Raw genomic sequence first — 23,538 nt, 5'->3', positions numbered from 1 at the left:
CGCCCGTCCTCCCTCGCCGTGTCCAATCAGTGCATGAACGATTCAGTGATTTAAGGGGTCAGCCATAAATAAACCTGGTGGTGAATTATGCCGCGGTACTTGCTTTCCGAAACTGCCATGCGACGGGACGCAGCTAATTACTACCACCAACAACACGACATGATAGTTTAAGGTTGTACTACACCGCGCTCTCGTTAACCCTTGTGTGTCAGCTCTAAGTACCCGCCATAGGTCTCCTAAACCTCTTGTGTTTTCGATTAGTGTTATGTTTGAGGTTGTCTTAGAGGACGAAATGTTCTTTTATGTGGCTATGCTGAGGTTCTCGTGATTAGGATCTGTTCACACTTTTCACTTTCAACATTAAAAATATTATCCCCTCCATCGACCAACCCCAAACGGCTTAACGTTTGAAGGTAAGTGTTCAGTGGAATGTGTGTATAACCCTGTCCCGACTAAATGCACAATCTTTATTCCTCTTCAGGGAAGCTCTGTGTTAAGGAATTAAACACATTTGCAGATTATTCTGCTTGTTTGCATATGGAGATTGTTGGAAAAAGGTAGACGACTTATACAACAGAAGTTCGGATACCATGTTCCAACTTGTGAACTGGGTAGCAATCGTGTTGTTTATGGGTTGCCACCAGAAATGAAAATGGCAATGGACGTTACTGGGTTTGTTTTCTTTGAAAAGCCATGGTTGCGAGTACATAGAATATTTTTAGAAGGGAAACCTCATATTTGGTCTGCATCACGCGTCCTCCCAGTCGCACGGAATGTAGTTAACTCCCAATATTCCCAAACAACTCGGATAACTTCGCCGGTTCCAGCAACAGACTCCCCGGAGACAATCAACGTAATCACGCGATGAGTAAATTATTCATCGTATCCTTTGAACTGGCAAGCAAAAACGCACGTAATCTCTTTCCTTCTTGAAAATTATATAAACAGAGTGTGTATTTAGGTGATTTTTGAGTACGGGAAGGGGATACGTGAACGTTCAGAAGGGACTCGGTCGCTCTGTTCTCCCAGACGGACTTACTTCCGTCAACTGATTTTGCTGAGCAGCGGGAAGACGGAAGAGCCGACCTGGAGGCGACTGACACTTTTCTCCCTGTGAACTGCTTCTCTCCTTCCCTTCCCTGGTCTTTGCTCAGGAGTTCATTGTGCAGGATGTCCGAGGGAGACAAAAATCACAAAAGAGAAATTCAATGTACAGTACTTCCCTTCCCGAAAGGGATAAAGCAAGGTGCTTCAACAAAAAATGGTATGACGTACGTGGATTTTGGTTATAGTTTATGGATTGGATACAAAAAACCTCCCAAAGTACATCTACTTAGTTCATTTATTTCTAAAATGCGACATCGAAACAAATCCAAAAACTTGCTTTAGTCTATAATATTTTGAGGTAGATTTCTGATAAACTCGAGGTATGCGTGTAAAAAAAGTGAATGGAATTTAATTAGGCTCCATGGTCTTATTTCGCGAGTGGATGCCCATTGGCGGCCCATTCTTTGCGAAGTTCAGCCGCAACTGGTATGCGCCAGATAACTTTAGAAGTTGGTCATTTCCACGCGTCCAGAGCATTGTCTTGAAACAAACATAGAGGTTTCTTGATGTGTATCACAGAATCCTGAATGCTACATCTGGACCTTACGCTGAAATTTGCGCCAGGGTAGTTGAAGTTTGTATTCTGCGTGCTCCAGTCAGTTGGTTTCAATCTGTAGTCGCCCAGTTGGGGCTTCTCAGATACAACGGAGGATTCTGAACAGAAATAGTTTTTCATTTCAGATTCAATTGAGGTATCACACGTGGGTGACAGGACAAGACAGTCCAACCAAATTCCTTTATGTTTAAAACCTTATTTAGCAGCGAGAGGGGACTCCACAGTGTAGATGTTGAAAACAGAACAGTGAAAGAACTCGAAGCAACACACACAAAATGATGGAGGAACTCAGCAGGCCCGGCAGCATCTATGGAAAAGGATAAACTCCCCCACTCCCGGTTTCACATATCACCTACCACCTTGTACTTCACCCTCCCCTCTCCCCACCTTCCCGCTCTGACTTTTGTCCCCAGTCCTGATGAAGGGTCTTGGCCTGAAAGGGCAACTGTTTCCGCTTTTCCATTGACGCTGCCTGGCTTGCTAAGTTCCACCAGTATTTTGTGTGTGATGGTCTGGATTTCCCAGCATCTGTAGATGTTCTCATGTTAATGAAAGAACTCCACATGGATAGAGCTACAATCATCATCTCTACCTTCACATCGCCTAGTGTCACTTTATATACATACAATCAGTCTGTGTATATAACAGCAATTTGCACATTGTGTTTGATATGATTGTGTTCATACTTGTTGTGTATGTTATTGTGTTCTCTATGCCTATTGTAATCTTTACACAGCTTTGCATCCGGCCGAACAATCATTTCATTCCCCTTTCTACCAGTGTACTGAAGAATGTCAATAAACAGTGTTGAATCTTGAATGTCAGAGTGAGGTTTATTATCACTGGCATCTGACGTAAAATTTGTTAACTTAGCAGCACCAGTTCAATGTGATGCATGATCCAGAGGATAATTACTACAGGAAATATTGGAGGTGGATAATTAGAAATATATAAAGTGGAGATAGATAAATATCTGACAGGTCAAGGAAATTATGGCTATGGGGGAATGAAACAGAACAAGAAATGAGTTCAGTATTGATCCTCCATGATCATGTTGAATGGTGGGGCAAGCTTGTGGGACCTGGCAGCCAATTCCTTCTCCTATTTACTTGCGTTCTTATTTTTCTAAGGTGAGAAAACTGCACATAGTTTGACATTGTCATGCAGTTAATTTTCAAGGCACAGAATCTGAGAGTTCTCTTGGCCTATTTTGTGTTCTTTTTCACAACTCTTTGTAGTCTGCAAGAACAACAGAACATGGCAAAGGAGAGCGCTACAATCTAACAAAGGAGGAGGGGGCAGTGGTCCAAGGGCACCAGTGAGAGCAACTGCAGAAACTTTTTAAAGGTGAACTTTAGTTTGAAATAAATACATTGAGGATTCAGCCTATGAGAGGAAGACTTTCACAGTTGAAAGAACATTATAGTGTGACTTTAAAAGTATTATTCATTGCTCACACTGTGGGCATTACTGGCAAGACTAGTATTCATTGCTCTTCCTTGAAAGGGAAATGAAATAGTCCTTGAAAACATACTGGTGTGCTGACTTCCCAAACTTCTGCAGTCACTCTTGTAAAGCGACTCCCACAGAACTGTTGGGGAGTGCTGATGATGAAAGAATGAGATACTATCTAAATTGAGATGTTCCAGAGTACACCTGTAGTCTCTTGTGTGCCTAGAAATATCAGGGTAATTGAAATCTTTTTTTTAGTGAGATGCAATCAGGGTGTAAAGCATACAGGGCACAATATCCTAATATTCCATTCAGAAGAACTGTGGGCAGCCAGTTCATAACAGACCTGATGGTGGAAAGGGGACAGAGTGCTGGGGTTTCCATCCTTTTTTATGCCATGCACCAATACCATTAAGAAAGGGATCCATGGAGGCCAGGTTGGTAACCCAAGATTTAGCTGATGAATCAAGGCATGCTTTGGCCATATAAGAGGTACATGCTAAAGCTCGAACAGTATGACATAAGTAAATGGGATGGGGCATTCCAGTCAACATGGAAACCATGTAACCTCAGTTGTGGCGAGAAATAGGTCTCAAGTGTCAGGCTTGTCTGCTGCTGCAGACCAGGTGAGAGACAAGGAAGTGCTGCAGTGTAGTTGAGCTCGGCTGGGGTCTGGCCTCTCCTGATGGTGCTGCCCTCTCATGTTTGAGCTGTGGAATGACAGGCTGGATTGCGTGTAACTGTACACTGCCGGGAGACTTGCCATCGATTGTTGCACATTGTTACTCAGGGTCTTGGACTGTATGTGTTTTCTTTTCAACTGAATATGCTTCTTTGCTCGATATTTTGAATTTTGTTACTTGCTAATTTTGAATGTTTGCGTGCTATTTTGAATGCTTTGCACCTTGGCCCCAGAGGAACGCTGCCTTGTTCGGCTGTATTTATGCATGGTCTGAATGATAATTAAATTTGATTTAATTTGAAATACTGTAAGAGAGGAAGTATTAAGGAGTTTAGCATAGTTGAAAATGTTCAAATCACTAGGCCAAGATGAAATACCAGGTAGTTAAAAGAAGGAATGGATGAAATTGCAGAAGCTTTGAGTGTTATTTTTTCCATCCTACTGAGTTACAGGATTAGTGCCAGAGCACTGGAAGACAGCTAATATTCTACTGCTATTTAAAATTGGAGGAAGGGTTAAATACAGTAATTACAAGTAAGTTAGTTTAATTTTATTGATGGGCATGTTTATTTGATTCAAATCAAAAGTGACAGAGTAAACCTTCATTTTGATTAATCAAGAACAGCCAACATGGGATTGGTAAAGAGAAAAATTATGTCTGACTAACTTGACTAAGATTTTGAGGAGGTAACAAAGAGGGTCAATGAGAACAGTGTGCTGATGCAATTCAGTTTAAGCTGGCACTGGTGAATCTCAGTGACGTCTGGCTGGTGGCTAATGAAAGAAAAAAAATTGTTAATCACTATTTTCCTGGTAAACGATCATCGCAAACAAGAGCACGTAACTTGCCTTAGGATTTGGAGGCAGGGCAATGTGGTAGAACTGAGGTGAAGTGAGTCAGTGAGAGCAAGGAAGACCTGAGGTTCAATCGATTTAAAGTGCTGGCCAAATTGTAAAGGTTCAGTACAGGCCAAATCGAGGCAGTAGGACCCAGACCCTGGTGTGTACTGAAGCAACTGAACCCGATGTTCAGTGCCAGGTCAGATTGAAAAGGTCAGGGTGGCAGAGCCAGATTGGGTCAGTTTGCTGTCCCGCTTTGTTAGGGTCTATGGACAGGACTGTTTTTGTGGACTTCAGTTCAGAACACTATTTGATTGCTATTGTTGAATTGCTTTTTTTCCTCTGTATTTAAAGAGTTTGAAGGTCTTTTTTAAATCTTTTCTTTGTTTTGTTTCGTGGCTGCTTGTAACAAGATAAATCTCAAGGTTGTACAATACAGTATATACATTGATAATAAATGTACCTTGAACTTTGAACTTAAGCAAATCTTTTCACAGGGTCTTGAATTGGAGGCTGTTTTGAAGGATGTAAAACCTCACACAAATATCCAAGGTAGAGTAGCAAATTTAATCCAAAGTCTGTTCAGTGGCAGGACCCAAGGGAAAATGTTTTCCAAATATTTTGTGTCGGTAGGTTTCCAAAGGGTTTGGTACTTACTTTGTTGGTTTTTGTGGTAGCTTAAATGTAGTGGATGTTAGAACAAAGATTGCAGATGAGCCAGCAATTGACCATAACAGAGAGGAAGAAATGCTTGAGCAGAGGAAGATATAAACAGTCTGCTCAGCTGGGTGGAAAAGTGGCAAATGGAATTTCATGCAGAGAAGAATGAGATAATGCATTTAGGGAGGTGGGAAAGGAGGATGGTGCAGTGGCACAACTTATAAAGCCTCTGTCCCACAATGCTAGAGCCCCAGCTTTAATCTTAACCCCAGCGCTTGTGTGGTGTCTGCAGATGTTTCTTCTGAGTACTCCAGTTTCCTCTCACATCCCAACGTTGTTGGCCCTAGTGTGTTGGTAGATTTTTGGGAGAGTGCAAATGGGGAGAGACACAATGGGATTATTTCATGGCGTATCTCTCCGAGGCAAGGGGATAAAATCAATGGAAAGATACTGAGATGTAGTGACGATCTTTGTCTGTAATACTACAAATCCCTAAGTTAGCAGGATAAGCCATTGTGCTGGTTAAAAAGGGACATGAGCTGCTTTCCTTTCTCAGTCATGTAGTGAACATAAAAGGAAGAAAGTTTTGTCGGAATTGGTGAGACACCCATTAGGGTGCAGTTATGGAAACCAGATTAAAGGAGTGATGTGATTACACTGCAGAGGGTCCGAAGTAGGTCCATGAGGTTGGGATTAGGATTAAAACATTGTAGCTGTAAGAAAAGGCTGTCACTGTAGTGTACTGTTTAGTATGATACTATTACAGCTGAAGTTCGAAGTTCAAATCTGGCAGCATTCTGTAAGGAGTCTCTGTCCCTGTGGAATGCATGTGATTTCCTCCCACAGTCCAAAGACATATCAGGCAGGTTAACTGGTCATTGTAATTTGTCCTGTGATGAGGGTAGGATTAATTGGGAGTGTGGGGTTGCTGTGGTAGCGTGGCTCAAAGAGCCTACTCTGCACTATATCACTAAATAAAACATAAATAAAATTGCTTTAAATTTCTGTACTTGTCAGGTATTTTCCTGTAAACTTGCTCTCCTATCTGCACAAACTGCTTCCAACAATGTGATTAGCCCTTTTATGTTCCTCAGCTTAACCTACATAACCCCAGGTGATGATCCTTCAAACAACTTGTTCCTTCTCAAATTTGTAATTGTTCCTTTAAGCAAAATTGCTGCTCCCCTCTTCTCTTTTTCATCCTTTCACTTCCGTCTCTCATCTCAAACAGAAATGTTAAATTGCCCCCCCCCCACCACCTTTAAATAATGTTTCAGAGTGAGAACAAGATGTGACACTTCCAACTGCAACAAACAGTCTGCTGGAAAAAAACTCACCTGGTGGAGCAGCATCGGTGGGGGGAAATGAATTGGCATTTCAGGATAAATCCCTGAGCAGGGTTTCAACCTAAAACACAAACAATTCTTTTCCTCCAACAGATACAACTCAAACTGTTGAGTTCTTCCAGCAGATTCTTAGTTGCTCCAGATTCCTGCATCTGTGATCCGTTGCCTCTCTGTTACACTTTCATGTGTCTGCCTGCACATTCAGCTCATTTATCTCATGAACTACAGTTCTTACATTTATAAGACCATTAGATAGGAGCAGAATTAGGCAATTTGACCCATTGAGCTGATCCCTCTCAACCCCATTCACCTACCTTCTCCAAGTAACCTTTAATGCCGAAACTAATCAAGGACCTATCAAACTTCACTTTAAACATACTTAATGACTAGGCTTCCACAGCCATCTGTGCAATTAATTCCACAGATTCACCACACTATGGTCAAGGAAATTCCTCCTAATCTCTGTTCAAAAGGAATGCCCCTGCGATGGCTGAAGCCTGCCAAAAGGTCAAAAAGTTTATACTCTGAACTTTTGTTGTTCTGCCATCCAACCTCTCTCTCACTAATTTTCAGCCTTCGTATTCCAGATTTGATTTTCCTCTCTTGAATATCTGGTCATAATATTGCTATTGAACTGCTAGAAGATTTCTGTTTGAGATGAGAGACAGAGTGAAAGGATGAAAAAGAGAAGAGGGGAGCAGCAATTTTGCCTAAAGGAACAATTACAAATTTGAGAAGGAACAAGATGTTCAAAAAGGAAAAGGCACAGAGATGGCTTCAAACTGTGAAGAGGCTGTCAGTACTGTGACCTGCCCCTCTGAAATAGGCATACATTCAGTGGCCACTCTGTACACTTGCTCATTAATGCAAATATATAATCAGCTAATCATGTGGCAGTAACCCAATGCGCAAAAGCTTTCAGACATGGTCAAGCAGTTCAATTGTTCAGACCAAATATCAGACCGTGAATGATTGTTGGTGGCTTGAGCATGTCAGGAACCTCTAATCTCCTGGGATTTTCACATACTGCAGTCTCCAGAGTTTACAGAGTATGTTGCAAAACAACATCCTGTGAGCCATTGTTCTGTGGTTGAAAATGCCTCGTTAGGGAGAGAGGTCAGGGGACAATGGCTAGAGTGGTTCACACCGACAGAAAGGCAACAGTAACATATTACATCAGTGGTGTGCAGAAGAGCATCTCTGAATGCACAACACGTCGAATGATACTCTATAGTGGCAGAAGACCAAACTGGGTTCAACTCCTGTGCCTAATAAAGTGGCAACTGAGTGTATGCTCGGTCATTAAAATTATTAAGAAACTGAACAGAAAAGTTAAAACAAACTCAAATTTCTCTAACCTGAAACAGAGTTCTGACCAAAAACTTTAACATTCCTTTTCTCCCACAGATGCTACTTGAACCTCTGAGTTCTTTGAGCAGATTAGTTTGATGTACTATAAGAACTTCTATCATATATTGCTGGGCTTCCAGTACACAAAAATAAAGGAGAACCAAGTAATTGTTATTCTGGATCTGATGCAGCACAAAAAACCTATAAGAACATAATAATAATAATAATAATAATAATAATAAACATGTAATTTACACAGATTCATTGTATGTCGGTAAAGTTTCATTAGGCAGAGGAGTGACTGATAGGAAATAATAAAGTAATAGTTGTGGAGGGATGGGTTAGTGGGTGCAGATGTTGATTAGCCTTACTGCTTGGGGAAAGTAACTCCTTTTTTCTATTATAGTCCAAAGATATTGTGAGGAATAGAGGAGCAGATTTATAGGGAAAGGTCACTGGGCCCATAAAGACGTGTACATCAGGATGTTTTTCATTTACTAGAGCTATGCATTCAATACTGTCAACCCCTCAAATCTAATCAGTCAGCTGGATTCTCGATTTCCTCACTTGCAGACACCAATTAGTTCAAATTAGGAACAATATCTCCTCCACAATCACCATCAGTGCTGGTGCACCTCAAGGCTGTGTGCTTAGTCTCCTGCTCTACTTGCTTTACACTTAAGACTGTGAGTCTAAGCACAGCTCCAGTGCCATATTTAAGTTTGCTGATGACATCATCGTGTGGGCCAAGTCAAAGGTGGTGAGGAATCAGCATATAGGGAGGGAGACTGAAAATCTGGCCGAGTGGTGCCACAACAACATCCTCTCCCTCAATGTCAGGAAAACCAAAGAGCTGATTATTGGTTCGTAGAGATCCATGAGCCTTTTCCATCAGGGGATCAAAGATGGAGAGGGTCAGCAACTTTATTACCATTTCAGAGGATCTCTCCCGGGTCCAACATTACAAAGAAAAGATGGCAGCACGTCTACGTTCCACAGCCAAGGATTTTGTAGGAAAATCCTACAAATGGTAGTACTTTGTAGATTCAAACTGGTACATCACAAATAAAGCCCACCAACCTTTCAGCATATCTACATAAAATGTTGCCATTGAAAAGAAGCATCCATCATCAAAAATCCTCACCATGCAGGCAAAGCTCTTTTCTCACTTTTGCCATCAGGTGGAAGCTACAAGTGCTTCAGGACTTGCACTACCAGATTCAAGAACAGTTACTACCTTTCAACCATCAGGCTTTTAAACAAAAGAGGTTAACTCCACTCATTCTATTTCTGATGTTCCCGCAACCAAAGATCTCACTTTAAGGACTCTTAAGAGACTACTAGACAGGTATATGGAGGAATTTAAGGTGGGGGGTTATATGGGAGGCAGGGTTTAAGGGTCAGCACAACATTGTGGGCCAAAGGGCCTGTACTGTGCTGTAATGTTCTATGTTTTTATTGTTATTTCATGCTGTTGTTATTTATTGCTATTTATTTATATTTGCATTTGCACAGTTTGTTGATCATTGATCCTGTTTACAGTTACTGTTCTATAGATTTGCTGAGTATGCCCACAGGAAAAAGAATCTCAGGGCTGATTGCGGTGACATGTATGTACACTGATAATACATTTTACTTTGAACTTAGAAGCTTGTAAAAACTGTATGTCAGCTATACTTTGGTAAACTTTAATAGATGCATGGTGGAGAGTGTACTAACTTGTTACATCACATCCTGGTATGGAAACATCAATGCTCTTGAATGGAAAAAACTACAAAAAGTAGTGGATACAGTCCAGTCCACCATGGGTGAAGCCTTCCCCACCATTGAGCACACTTACAAGGAGCACTAACGCAGGAAAGCAGCATCCATCATCAAGGACCCCCACCATCCAGGCCATGCTCTCTTCTAACTGCTGCCATCAGGAAGAAGGTATAGGAATGTTCAGTCCCACACCACTAGGTTCAGGAACAGTTGGTACACTTCAACCATAACCAAAGGGGATAACTTCCATCATCCCAACACTATACTGATTCCACAACCCATACACTCATTTTTAAGGACTCTGCATCTCGTGCTCTCAATATTTATTGCTTATTTATTATTATTTTTTTCTTGTATTTACACCTTGATTGTTTATCTGACCCTGTCACGTGCAATTTTTCATTGATTATGTTGTGTTTCTTTCTACTTACTATGAATGCCCACAAGAAAATGTATCTCACGGTAGTATATTCTGACATTTATGTACTTGGATTATAAATTTTATTCAAATTTTAAACTTTGAGGATGAATACGTTAGGACTTTATTTCCTAGCGTTAGGAGAATGAGGGGAGATTTGATACAGATATACAAAATTATAAAGGGTATACAATAGATAGGGTAAATACAAGCAGACTTTTTTCCATTGAGTTTGGGTGAGGCTAGAGCTAGAGGTCATAGGTAAAGAGCAAAAGGTGAAATATTTAAGGGGAACCTGAAGGAGGGATTGTTCACTGAGAGGTTGGCAAGAGTGGGGAATGAGCTTTCAGTGGAAGCAGTGGATGGGGATTTGATTTCAACAGTTAAGAGAAGTTTGGATAAGTACATGAATGGCAGGGGCACAGAGGGTTATAGTCCACGTACATGTTGATGGGACTAGGCAGGATAATAGTTCAGCGCGGGCTGGCGAGACCAAAGGGCTCATTTCTGTGGTGTAGTGCTCTATGAGCCTAGATTCTCTGACCATGACTCCAGCAAAATTCAGTCAGCCAGCTGCCTGACGTAATCCAGAAATTGAATGGAGGCCATGTTGTAAGTCAACATGACATTTGAATGAATTAAAGGGAGATGAGGGTGAAAGAAAGCATTGGATCTATTTTGGTCTTAACCTTCCAGAATGAGGAGTTTTGGCCTCAACTATTTTTCCCAGCGATTCATTCCTGTTAATGATCAAACCCCCTATGTAAAGGAATACTTCCTGAAGTCTCAAGTAATGAAGCCATTCCAGAGCCCTGAACTCCTGCACTCTTTTCATTGTGAAGCAATGCTCCAAATTTGCTTTCTTTGTCCTATTACATGAAGATTGGAGTAGAACTTCGCTCAAATGGAATTCTTGTAGAATCAATTGTAGATTCATGATCTGAATTCATGAGGTGCATGGATGAATTACTTCAATCCTTGTCATCTAGGAAGGTGACTTAAAGGGCTTTTTGTCCAAGTGTTTGTGAAATTATGTCACTGGCCTTTTAAAAAAAAATGCCATCCCAATTTGCGCTGGCAACTCTGGACACAAGCAAATCCAAAGCAGACACAAAGCTGGCATAAGTTTAACGAGAGAATGTAAACCCTCTGTCCTGGTCGGAAGCCAAGGTGAAAATACACCCTGCTGACTGTGCGTTTCAAACAGGTAGAATCAGTGGGAGCTTAGGCTGATACAGAGAGAATCTTTGATGTAAACGATGTTTCTCTGAGTACCAAGGGAAACACTGATGTAATGCCAAACCAGAGCCATCTGTACCTGCCGGCCTGTTTAGATTTAAAGAGCAGATTATTAAGAAGTTTCTGCCAAGACTGATTTCTGTCAAGGGCAGCTTCCTCTGAAAGCCATCCTCTAACAGTGTGATACTGCCCAAAGGACTGTAGCATATGCTTTCACCACCCCTTCTTTCCAAAGTGTTCTTTTTCATAGTTGAAGTGTATAAAATCCCAAGTTGTAAGGAAGCTAGGATGAGATCTCTGATGCTCCGGTGACATTAACTGTGCTTTCATTTTCTCTCCCCCTCACGTTAACCTTAGAGCCCTGACTTTCTCAGCAGACTACAACTGATTACCCATGTGTGAGTCTTGATCGTCAGCTTCAACCTGTTTCTTTGACAAGAGGAAGAGGAATCACAGCCAAGCTTGATATTTTCTGTACTCCACCCGCTTGTGATAACAGCCAGCTGTGCAGTGGTCAATATTAATCAGAAATGTCACAGCAAAATACAAACGTAGCATGTACAACAAAAACAGTGCAAAGCTTTATCACAAACCATTTTGATTTTTCAATGTACGTTTGACAAATACAGGTAATCTTTAAAAAGTCTTCAGTAAATTTGTGCAGATGCTGGAATCTAGAGCAACCAACAAAATGCTGGAGGAACTCAACGGGTCAAGCAACATCTGTGGAAAAGTGGAAAAGGTCAACATTTCATCAGGGCTGGGGAAAAAAGATGAGAAGTTAATCAAGAATATTGTCTGGACTGCTAAATCCCTCCAACATTTTGTATGTGTTGTCTGTGGAGGTAAATAGACAGTTGACATTTTGGGCTAAGACCCTTTATCTGAATTGGTCCATTCAGTTTTACATTACAAATCCAACTCAGCGGTTGTAAAGTGCAGCTACTTCCTTTCAGCCTTTCACTTCTCAGACCTACTGGCACAACCCTAATCACTACACTGAACTGTGATCACTTGCAACAGCCGGTGGAATAATTTTGAGGTTCTGTCAAAGCATAATGACCATGTGAATTAAAACTTCATACCAGGATCTAACTGCGTACAGTTGGATAACTTTCTGGTGTTGTACTGAGGGAGTGCTGTATTGTTTAAGATGCAGACTTTTGGATTAAATATTACAATACCTTTGAACAGCCCCCTCACTAAAATAAATTGGAGTAGTTTTTAAAATGCCAAAGGAAAATCAGATTCAATTACAATTACACTTGAGAAAATCTTGCTGTGTGTAAAGCAAATCTACAAGATTTCAGATGTACTCACGGCGTGTGATGTGTCTTGAATTGTTTCTGAAAGGTAATGATAAAAGACTTTACTAATGCATTTATTCATCATACTGACCAACAGTTTCCTTGTGTAACATTCAAAGAGCCATAGAAACATGTCATCACTGCATCTTTGAAAGAGTCGTCATGTTCCACTTTTGTCTATAAGTCTGCACATTTTTCATCCTCAAGAATCTACCCAACTCCCTTTCAAAATTATTCATGAAATCAGTTTCCAAGTACAACGTTCCAGATCCTAACAATAGCCTGTGAGACAAAAGCCCTCCTCAACTCTCCACAATATATTGCCAATAATTTAAAATCTATTATATCTAGGTATTGATCCAGAGGGAGTATTTTTTCTCCATCAGAACTTATCATCAGCTTGAGTGCAACTAGGAAGCCATTTTGTAATATTCCTATTCCAAGGCAAAGCAGCCCAAGCTTTTCAATGTACACTGTAGATTTATAATGAGTATTTTAGGGTTTGTTATAATATTGTTGTGGATTTTATGTGCAGTTGACAGATTGGCCAGATGTATTTTGCTGGTCAGGTCTGTCTACATCATGGGTCTGGATTTATGATGGCATTAGTTCCCCCGTGGTCCTGTTGACCTGCTACAGCCAACAAGAGAGAAGCATTTCCAATTCAGAACCATCAAGTAGACATAGTTTTGTGTTGTTGTCTTTGACTGAGATTGAAACAAACCACAACATAATGATGAGCAGACTGCTGACACTGAACAGTTAACCTCAATACCCAAGCTTTCACCATGAGTTTCAGACCACAACACCAGGTATCATATCAGAGGAATCTTTAGTCTATAGTATGCTTTCAGCAATGCATACTGAAACAAATATCATCTACTGCTGGAAGATCATCACCTTGGTGAAGGACGTAGTTTGGACTAACCTAAAATTGTTGGTTTTCTAGTGTAGTGTGTCTGTAAATTAATGTTACCCACTGGCACATTCCATGGTGCAGGAGTATGCATGCCTGTCAGGCAGAAGCTGGGGAAAGGGTGTGGCTGTTTGAGGGTAAATTCATATCAGAGATGTAGGAGTCTAGTGTTCAGGTCCAGCAAGTTTTTGTGAGGACAATAGATAAGGTGACAATATTCAAGAACGTTGGATAACGAGATACTGAAAGTTCAGTCAAAAAGAAGAAAAAAAAAGAAGTATACGTCACCCTTAAGAGCATGAAATCAAATAAGACCTTTAAGGAATGAAAATAAAGTAAGAAAGAACTTAAAACAAAATCAAGAGGGCTAAAATGGTCCAAGAGGTATCCTTACCAAGTAAAATGTAGGAGAATACCTTATATTGGGAGTAAGACGGTAACTTGGGAAAAGGTAGTTGACTCAAGAAATAAAGAGAAGTTTCATGTCTGGAGTCAGAGGAAGTGGGTGAGATACTATCTGAATGCTCAGTGTCACCAAGGAGAATGATGTGGATGATGGTGAGATTAGGGAAGAGTATGATGATATTCTGGGGCACATTGATATAAAGAAGGAAGTAGTGTTGGATGTCTCAGAGATAATTAAGGTGGATACGTTTGCAGGACTCAATGGGATCCAGGCTATTGAGAGAACTAAGGGAAGTAATTGCTGTGGCCTTGACAGATTTTTTTTTATCCTTCTTAGACAGGGGCATGGTGCCAAAAGATGGGAGAACAGCAATGTTGTTCCATTGTTTAAGAAGGTAACAGAAATAATTCAGAGAAATCTAGGTGGATGGTAGGGAGACTACTGTCCTTAGGGACAAGATTTATTGCATTTGGAAAAGTATGAACTTATAAAAAATTGTCAGCTTGACTTTGAGGGAGGTTTTGTCTCACAAATTTGAATATGTATTTATGAGGAGACGATGAAGATAGATGATGAGGGAAGGACAGTGAATGTTTTCTACATAGACTTCAGCAACGTTCTTCATGGTAGGCTCATTCAAAAGATTAAATAACATGGGATCCATGGAATACCAGAGGGTAAACTGGATCCATAATTGGCTTGGGCATAGAATACAGAGAGTGATGAAAGAGCGGTGCTTTTCAGATTGAAGGTCCGTGACCAATGGTGTTCCACAAGAATCAGCACTAGGACATCTGTTGTTTGTAGTATATATTAATGGGTTGGATAAAAATGGAGGTGGTCTCATGAGTTTGCAGAAAATATGAAAATAGGTGGGGTTATGGAAGGTTGTCGAAGTTAAACAGTTAGAAATTTAGGTGGAAAATGACAGAAGGAGTTTAATCCAGGTAAGTGCTCATCATATTCTTCATCTAGTGTGAAGAACGTCACTCACCCCAACACGGAACTGGTTCCACACCCTACGGCCTCACTTTCAAGGACTCTACCAATTACATTCTCAATATTTATTACTTTTTAAAATTTATTATGATCTTGATATTTTTCTTTTTGTATTTGTACAACTTGCTGTCTTTTGAACATTGGTAGTCTGTCTTTGTAGTGTGCGTTTTTTTCATTGATACTCTTGTGTTTGCATTTACTGGAAATGTCCTCAAGAAAATGAATCTCAGGATAGTATGTGGTGACAAATTTGTACTCTTAACTTTTGAACTTTTAAGTGAGCATTGTTTTATTTTGGGAGGTCAAATGCAAGAGGAAATTACATAGTAGATGACAGGATGCATAGGAGCATGAATGTACATAGGGATAGAGTCAAAGAACACTACTACAAACAGGCCATTTGGCCCATCTAGACTATGCCAATCTGCTGATCCCATTCACATGTACCTGGACCATTGCTCTCCATAACCCTCCCATCCATGTACCTATACAAACTTCTCTTAAATGTTGAAATTGAACTCACATCCAGCCCTTGTGCTGCAGCTTGTTCACATTCTTCTGAGTGAGGAACTCCCCCCTCATGTTCCCCTTAAACATTTCAATTTTCACCCCTACCCATGACATCCAATTCTAGTCTCACCCAGCTTCACTGGAAAATGCCTGCTTGCATTTACCCTATCTATCATTTTGGGCCACACATTTTCATGGAGCTGAGAATAGTAAGCATTCACTGGTTTATAGCTGACTGACAGGGAAGTGTAAAATTTGGTTGCACCCTTATCTGTACTTCAGGAGAGCAGCACCGGACTTTGCAGTATGTATACTGGTGAATCCAGTTCCTTCGTCTCAATAGAAGTTTTGTTGAACAGCTCTGGAATTTGTGAGGATAAGGAAACTACTTTTCGCAAAAAATGACATGCTGGCACTTCACAAAGCCAATCCAATTTTCCAGATTTTTTTAAAAAAACTTCAAATTGATATGTTTATTTAAAAAAAACATTAGTTTTTAGTAACTAAATCTCATTTTTTGTTGCAACATACACAAAATTCTGGAGGAACGCAGTAAATTAGGCATCATGTATGGAGGGAAATTAGCAGTCGATATAACAGGACATGACCCTTCCATTTCAGAACATGTTGGCAGAAAGTTATCAATGTGGCTGGATTTTGACTTATGTAAGAACTTTGGAAATCTTGGCTTCAATTCTAAAGTATGTTTTTTGTGCAACAGTGGGACAACTTTGATGATATCTGAAAGCTTATATCTCACTATCGAAGAAGCAGTGTAATGTAACCTAAAGTTCATGTTGTTCCACAAGTGATGTCCATATCTCTTTACCACAATTAAACATAGTAATTAATTCAAAAAAACTAAATTTTGAGAATTAGGCAGTGGAAAGTTTTATTACCACCTCACTGTTCCAATCTTTCATAAAACGCTGACTGCTCGGAATCAGAATTGGGTTTAGTCTCACCGGCATATTTCATGATATTAGTTATCTGTGCAGCAGCAGCAAAATGCAATACATGCCTTTTCTCACTGATACCATCCGATAGGAGGTACAGACAACTGAAGGCACACACTCAGTGATTCAGCAACAGCTTCATCCCCCTCTGCCATACAATTTCTAAATCGATATTGGACCCGGGAACACTACCTCGCTCTTTAAATATATATCATTTCTGTTTTAGCATGAATTTTAATCTATTCAATATTCATATACTGTCATTTATTTATTTATTTTCTTCTTCTTCTATATTATTGCTAAGTTAACAAATTTCACGACACATGCTGGTGATAATAAACCAGATTCCGATAACAGAGAGAATAAAAATGTGAATTACAGTAAGAATATATATATTAAGTAGTTAAGTAAGTAGTGCAAAAGTCGGAAATAAAAAAGTGGTGGGGTAGTGTTCATGGGTTCATTTAGAAATCAGATGGCAGAGAGGAAGAAGCTGTCATGAATTGATGAGTGTGTGCCTTTGAACTCCTGTACCTCCTTCCTGATGGTAATAATGAGAAGAGGGCATGTCCTGGGTGATGGGAGTCCTGTGTGATGGATGCCGCTTTTCTGAATTACCGCTCCTTGAAGATGTCCTGGATACTACAGAGGCAAGTGCCTATGATGGAGCTGACTAATTTTCATCCTTTTCTGCAACTTAGTTTGACCCTGTACAGTAGCCCCCAACAAAACAGCAATGCAACCAGCTACAATGGTCTCCACAGTACATCTGTAGAAATTTGAGAGTGTTTTGGTGACAGACCAAATATCCTCAAACTCCTAATGAAACTTTGAAGTAACCCAGAACTTTGTTTCCTAACTTTCAAGGGGCCCATTCATTTATTATTTCATTGTTGACTAATCTATGTTGGCATCCGGTTCTATTTTAGTTCTCATCTTTGTATTGCTGCCCTCCCATGACCTAGAGTTTCACTCACTCTTCAGACACTCCCATACATACCACAAAGGGGAGTTGTACAGCATTGTAACTCCGGACATTATGCATCACTTAATCTGTTTGCTTATGGTGGCCTTGTCTTCAGCTTCCTCAGTTAAAGGTCATCTGTCTTGTCTTCCTCTTTGGCCTGGTTTGATGTCTTACTTAATTATTGTGAAGGGTCTTGGAATGTAACACTATATAAAGTTACCATATGAGGCAAGTTTTGTTTTACATCTGTTCTTCATGCCATGTCCTGTGAATATCACTGTCAGACATAATGGATGATGTTGCTGACACCTAGTCAGGGAGTTGAGGAGGGTTTCTTTGAAACACAGTATATCGATGGGATCTGGAACTTTGTATCTGGCAGCTGATTCATTGAGTATTTTTTGAGAGGGAGTTGGGTAGGTTCTTGCAGAAGAATAGATGGACTTATAGACCCAAAGCACAAAAACAAGCGGCTCTTTGAAAGACATGGCAAATACACGTCTTTTCATTCTGTGAATGGAGTATGAGGGAACTGTTGGTCAGTGTAATGAATAATTGCATTTTTACAGTCCTTTATCATTACCTTTCAGAAACAATTTAAGATACATCAGACATGAGTACACCTGAATTGTGTGACAAATGTCAATTTGTTATACACACACACACACAGAGTTGAGATGGTGTAATATATTGTGAAATGTGTAAACAAAACTGAGTTACAATCTACAACCACTCCTATTTGAGTTCTGACTCTACTGTCGTGGTGACTGCACTGCAGGCATGTAACACGAACCAGCTGAATTTAATTTCTCTATGTGTCACGCCCTGCACAGTCTGGTGCTTAACCACTGTTGTTTTGGAGTCCTCGAGTAATCTTGTTGGAAAATAGCATTCTGCACTGTGTAGGTTTTCATTGTGAAACAGTTGAACATATACTAACACAGTGTGAAGCATACAAGGTTGAAAGAAATTAAATGTAGGCTTCATTACAATCTTTGGGGGTTGGTAGTTTTCATTTAAAAACTTGCTAAGTTATGGGAGTGACCTTAATTTAATTCAGAGTATTGTCTTTCATTACTTGCAATCTATAGAGCTTTGTCGGGTAATTTAGCTTTCACTGGAAGGGAAGTAGTAAGGGATCCAACCCCTCCCCCCGCCACCAATTTCCCACACCACACTCCAGTCCAGTTGGTGGCGGTAATGTATCTTTAAGTTGAACTGCCAACCACCATAAATAGTCAGAAAAAAAGAGGAAGCCCTAGATTTCTCAACATGAAACTTGCGTATCAACTCTAATAATCCATACTGAATAAGATGCTGACTTGAGCTAGACTCATTTGCCCACGTGTGACTCATGTCCCTCTGAACCAGAGGTTCCCAACCTGGGGTCCGCAGACCCTTTTCTTAATGGTATTGGTCCATGGCATAAAACAGGTTGGGAACCCCTATGAGCCTTTTCTATTCATGTACCTGTCCAAATGTTATATAGCGTTGTAATTTCACTTTCTTCTACCACCAAATCTGGCAGCTTATTCCATTCTCCTACTACCCTCTGTGTGGAAAATGTTGCCCCTCGGTTCACCTTTAAATCAATCCCCTCTCAGCTTAAATATATGCTCCCTGGTTTTACATTCCACTGCCCTGGATAAAGGACTGTACTTATTCACTACATCAATGGCCGTCATGATTTTATATACATACCTCTTCAAGGTTAAACTCAGCCTCATCCCATCTACAGAACATGAATGGTACAACACAGGAACAGGCCCCAGCCTGCAATGTTGCCCTCCACTAATAAAGTTAATGGCTCTAATTCCTTCTGCCATGCATGTTCCACACACACAGTTGAGATGGTCCATATCACCCCATTCTCTGCTTGTTCACATGTCTTACACACCTAGAGTCATGGAGTCAGGGGACACTACAGCACAGAAATAGGCCCTTCACTCAACTAATGCATGTCAAACTATTATGTTGCTTACTTCCATCGACCTTCAACCGGACCTTAGCCCTCCATATCCCTCCCATCCGTGTAGCTATACAAATTTCTCTTAAATTTTGAAATCAAACCCTGATCCACCAACACACACAAAATGCTGGAGGAACTCAGCAGGCCAGGCAGCATCTATGGACTGCCGAAGGGTTTCAGCCTGAAACGTCGAGTGTTTATTCTGCCTGGCCTGTTGAGTTCTTTCAGCATTTTGTGTGTGTTGCTCGGATTTTCAGCATCTGCAGATTTTCCCTTGTCCATGTTTTGACCACATCCCCCACTTCCACTGGCAGTTTGTTCCACACTATCACCAACCACTGAGTTTAGTTCCCCCTAACTTTCCACTTTTTATAGTCTCTGTATTTCACTCTTTATACTAACCACATAGCTTCTAGTTCCAGTCTCACTAAACCTCAGTGGAAAAAGCATTGTCCGTAACTCTACTCATAATTTTGTACACCTCTTTCAAACCTTCCCGCATTCTCTTATGCTCCAGGGAATAAAGTCTTAATCTTCAACCTTTGTCTATAACTCATAACCTCTGTCATATTTGCCTTCATGAGCACCCCTGGTAGAACATTTCAGGCACCAACCACTCTCTGTGTAATAGAACTTGTCCTGCAACATCTTACCTTAAACTACTTGCATCAAACTTCTAGTATGAGACATTTCATCCATGAGAAAAATTTGCTGGCTGTCCACTCTTTAGATGCCTGAAATTATTTTGTCCGCATCTATCAGATCTCTCCTCAGCCAATGCTGCTCAGAGAAAACAACCCAAGTTTGTCTAATCTCTCCTTGTAGTACACACTGTCTAATCCAGGTATGTAGGCAGAAATGCTCACCAACTTTTGCAACTCCCAATTGAAATTTTGCCAGTCCACTTGATGGCTTACTGAAATGAATTTAATTTAAATCATGCTCATGTGCAAACATTTCACAAATCAACTTCATCCAATTTTATAAAGTTTCCTCTTTGGATTCCTAGTGATTGCTACTTCATTCTTGTGCTTTCTTTTCTTATGGAACTTGTCGGCCTCACAGCTGAATTTTTAATATCCATCTTTGTTCAGGTCAAATGGATATTTGCAAGTACTCTCATGACCTACAAGTATAAGCAGACAATGAGGTCATGATAGATGATGGCACCACTGCTCCTCAGGCGCTGCCTGTTCCCAAATGGACTGACCTCGAACGAAGGTGCAGGATGAATTCATTAAAGTAATTGAATGACATTGTGATGAAGAATATACATATGCTCAAAGTTGCAGGCTTCTGAGGGGAAATAGGTTAAATTAAGGGTGACTTTGATTCAAACTTTCCTTCAGACCGAGAAATTGGGTTGCTGATACTTCATCAGTGCCAGTCCCTGACTATAGGTTTATCAGTGCCAGTCCCTCAGACATTGTAGCACGTGGTATGTTGAACTAACAAAATGTTTTTATATAAAAGAAGAAAATGCATATACTACATGTCCACTATCTGAAAGCAATTGGGTAGGGTTTTTTTAAAAAGAAGATGGACGTTTTGAAATTGTTATGCAAAACATGTACTAAACAAATAGTCACAATGCTTAAGTCAAGTCAACTTTTATTGTCATTTCAACCATAACTGCTGGTACAGTGCATAGTAAAAATGAGACAACATTTTTCAGGACCATGGTTTACATGACACAGTACAAAAAACTAGACTGAACTATGGAAAAAAAAACAACACAGAGAAAGCTACACTAGACTATAGACCTACACTGGACTGCATAAAGTACACAAAAACAGTGCAGGCATTACAATAAATAATAAACAGGACAGTAGGGCAAGGTGTCAGTCCAGGCTTCGGGTATTGAGGAGTCTGATAGCTTGGGAGAAGAAACAGTTACATAGTCTGGTCGTGAGAATAAAGGGGTATGCAACTGGTGTTAACCTGTCGCATTATACATAAGGTGCAAATGTAATAATCCTCTGAAACGCAGTCCCACCCCTCAATATCTCATTGCCCCATGAGCTTGTTGGCTTTCCCTTGAGATCGTTTTCTCTCTTACCACACTAGATGTTCCTGTGGACTCGCCAAGCATGAGTTGTTTTCTTTTAAATCCACCTCCCCAAATTGCACCAAATCTAAAGACCAGAGTTTCTGCAGGTGCTGGAAATCCTGAGTAACACACAAAATTCTGGAGATACTCAACAGGTTGGGCAATCTTTGGAAAAGAATAAACAGTCAACGTTCTAGGCTGAGACCTTTCATCAGGACGGGTAAGGAAAGGGGAAGAAGCTAGAGTAAGAAGGTGTGAAGAGGAGGAGGAGGAGTTCCATCTAGAAGGTGATAAGTGAAGCCAGATGAGGGGGAAGGTAAGCAGGTGGGTGGGGGGGGGGGGCTGGATTGAAAAGCTGGGAGTTGGTAGATGGAAAAGGTAAAGAGCTGAATACGAAAGAATCTGATAGAAGAGGAGAGTGGACCATGGAAGTCAGGGAATGAGGAGGGGCACCAGGAGGAGGTGATAGGCAGGTAAAGAGAAGAATTAGGTAAGTGGAGAGCCAGAGTGGGGAATGGAAGAAGAGGGAAGGGTGAGGTGGAAAAATTCCCCCTCACCTGGCTTCACCTACCATCTTCTAGCTTGCAATGATCCGGCTGGACTTAGTCCTTAAACTGCTGGAGAACATTGCGGAAAGAACAGGTGCTGTTTTCTCCCGGTAGGGATTAGTTTTTAGTTCCAATTGCTCCTGTCACGTTTTGTCACCCTGTAACCTTATCCTTCAATCTCTCTGAATTATGGAGGACAGCATGTGTATAAAAGTCTCTCTCCAGCAGACTTCATCATGATCATCATGACTCCAGTATTTCTATTTTTAATGTTTCTTAATTGTACAAATGATTTTTCTTTTGTGTTCTATCACTGAGCAGCAGTGAACCATCTCATTGGCCTATCGGAGTTCTCTTTGGGAACTAGATGACTTGATCAGCATTTCTGATGTGGCTATTGTTCACGATGGCACTTAATTATAATAAAATCCTTTTTCTCCCCGCCCCCACCTTCTTATATAAGTTTCTTCCTCCCTCCTTACCAATCCCAATGAAGGGTCTTGGCCCAAATCATCAATTGTTTATTCCTTCCTAGAGATGCTGCCTGACCTGCCGAGTTCCTCCAGCATTTTGTATCTGAACCAAATCTATCCAGACAAATTAAAACCCAGATGCCAGAGGTGAAAGGCTTTTTTAACTGCTTTGGTTACGTTTTTGAAGTATGTCTCTGTAATTCTTAAATTGTGCGCTTCTTTATCAAGACCATTATTTTTCTGTTGAAAACAAAACAATGACAGTTAATTGTGTGAAATAATGTTACGCTCTGTGCCCTTGGGTGTGGAATGTTATCAGCTGCCTCAGTCTGGTGCTTTGACACACCCCTGCATATTGGCCACACTTCAAATGGAAGCTCTCATTAGGGGAAAAGAAGTGTTTAATGTAAATGTCTCAACCATAACTCTAATTGCAAGTAAGTATAGGATTACTGAAGTAATGATGTTGTTGCTATCAGTTGGAACTATTCACTAAACAAAAGCAGGATACCTAAATCTAGAGCTTAAAATGGCCTTATTGATACATTTTACAAAAGGAATAGAAACATAGGAAAACCTACAGCACAATACAGGCCCTTCTGCCCACAAAGCTGTGCTGAACATGCCCCTACCTTAGAACTACCTAGGCTTTACCCATAGCCCTCTATTTTCTAAGCTCCATGTAGCCATCCAGGAATCTCTTAAAAGACCCTCCGATTTCTGCCTCCACCACCATTGCTGGCAGCCCATTCCACACACTCACCACTCTCTGTGTAAAAAACTTACCCCTGACATCTCCTCTGTACCTGCTTCCAAAACTATGCCCTCTTGTGCTAGCCATTTCAGCCCTGGGGAAAAGCCACTGACTATCCACATGATCAATATTTTAAGGCACAGTATATGTCCTACTAAACAGACATCTATAGCTGTATGCTCAAGCCAATTTATTGGGTAACTCCTGTACTTAGTAAAGTGGCCACTGTGTATGTTGTATGATGTGTGTATGGACATTGAATCCATGAA

General features: G+C 40.6%; 1 protein-coding gene and 1 long non-coding RNA gene across 2 annotated transcripts in view; one reads left to right on the top strand and one right to left on the bottom strand.

Annotated features, from left to right (window-relative positions):
* The window catches only part of tenm3 (teneurin transmembrane protein 3), a 1,636,378-nt gene that overhangs the window by 888,490 nt on the left and 724,350 nt on the right, over positions 1-23,538 (bottom strand). The gene's annotated exons all lie outside the window — the stretch shown is intronic.
* On the top strand, positions 126-12,789 carry LOC132396617 (uncharacterized). Its single transcript, XR_009513048.1, has 3 exons — positions 126-413; positions 9,536-9,603; positions 11,772-12,789. It is a non-coding gene; the product is annotated as an uncharacterized LOC132396617 (long non-coding RNA).

The sequence above is a fragment of the Hypanus sabinus genome, chromosome 7 (assembly GCF_030144855.1).
Source record: "Hypanus sabinus isolate sHypSab1 chromosome 7, sHypSab1.hap1, whole genome shotgun sequence".
NCBI classification, from domain to species: domain Eukaryota; kingdom Metazoa; phylum Chordata; class Chondrichthyes; order Myliobatiformes; family Dasyatidae; genus Hypanus; species Hypanus sabinus.
Note: the sequence above shows the minus strand (reverse complement) of the source record. Positions and strands in the feature narration are given on the sequence as shown.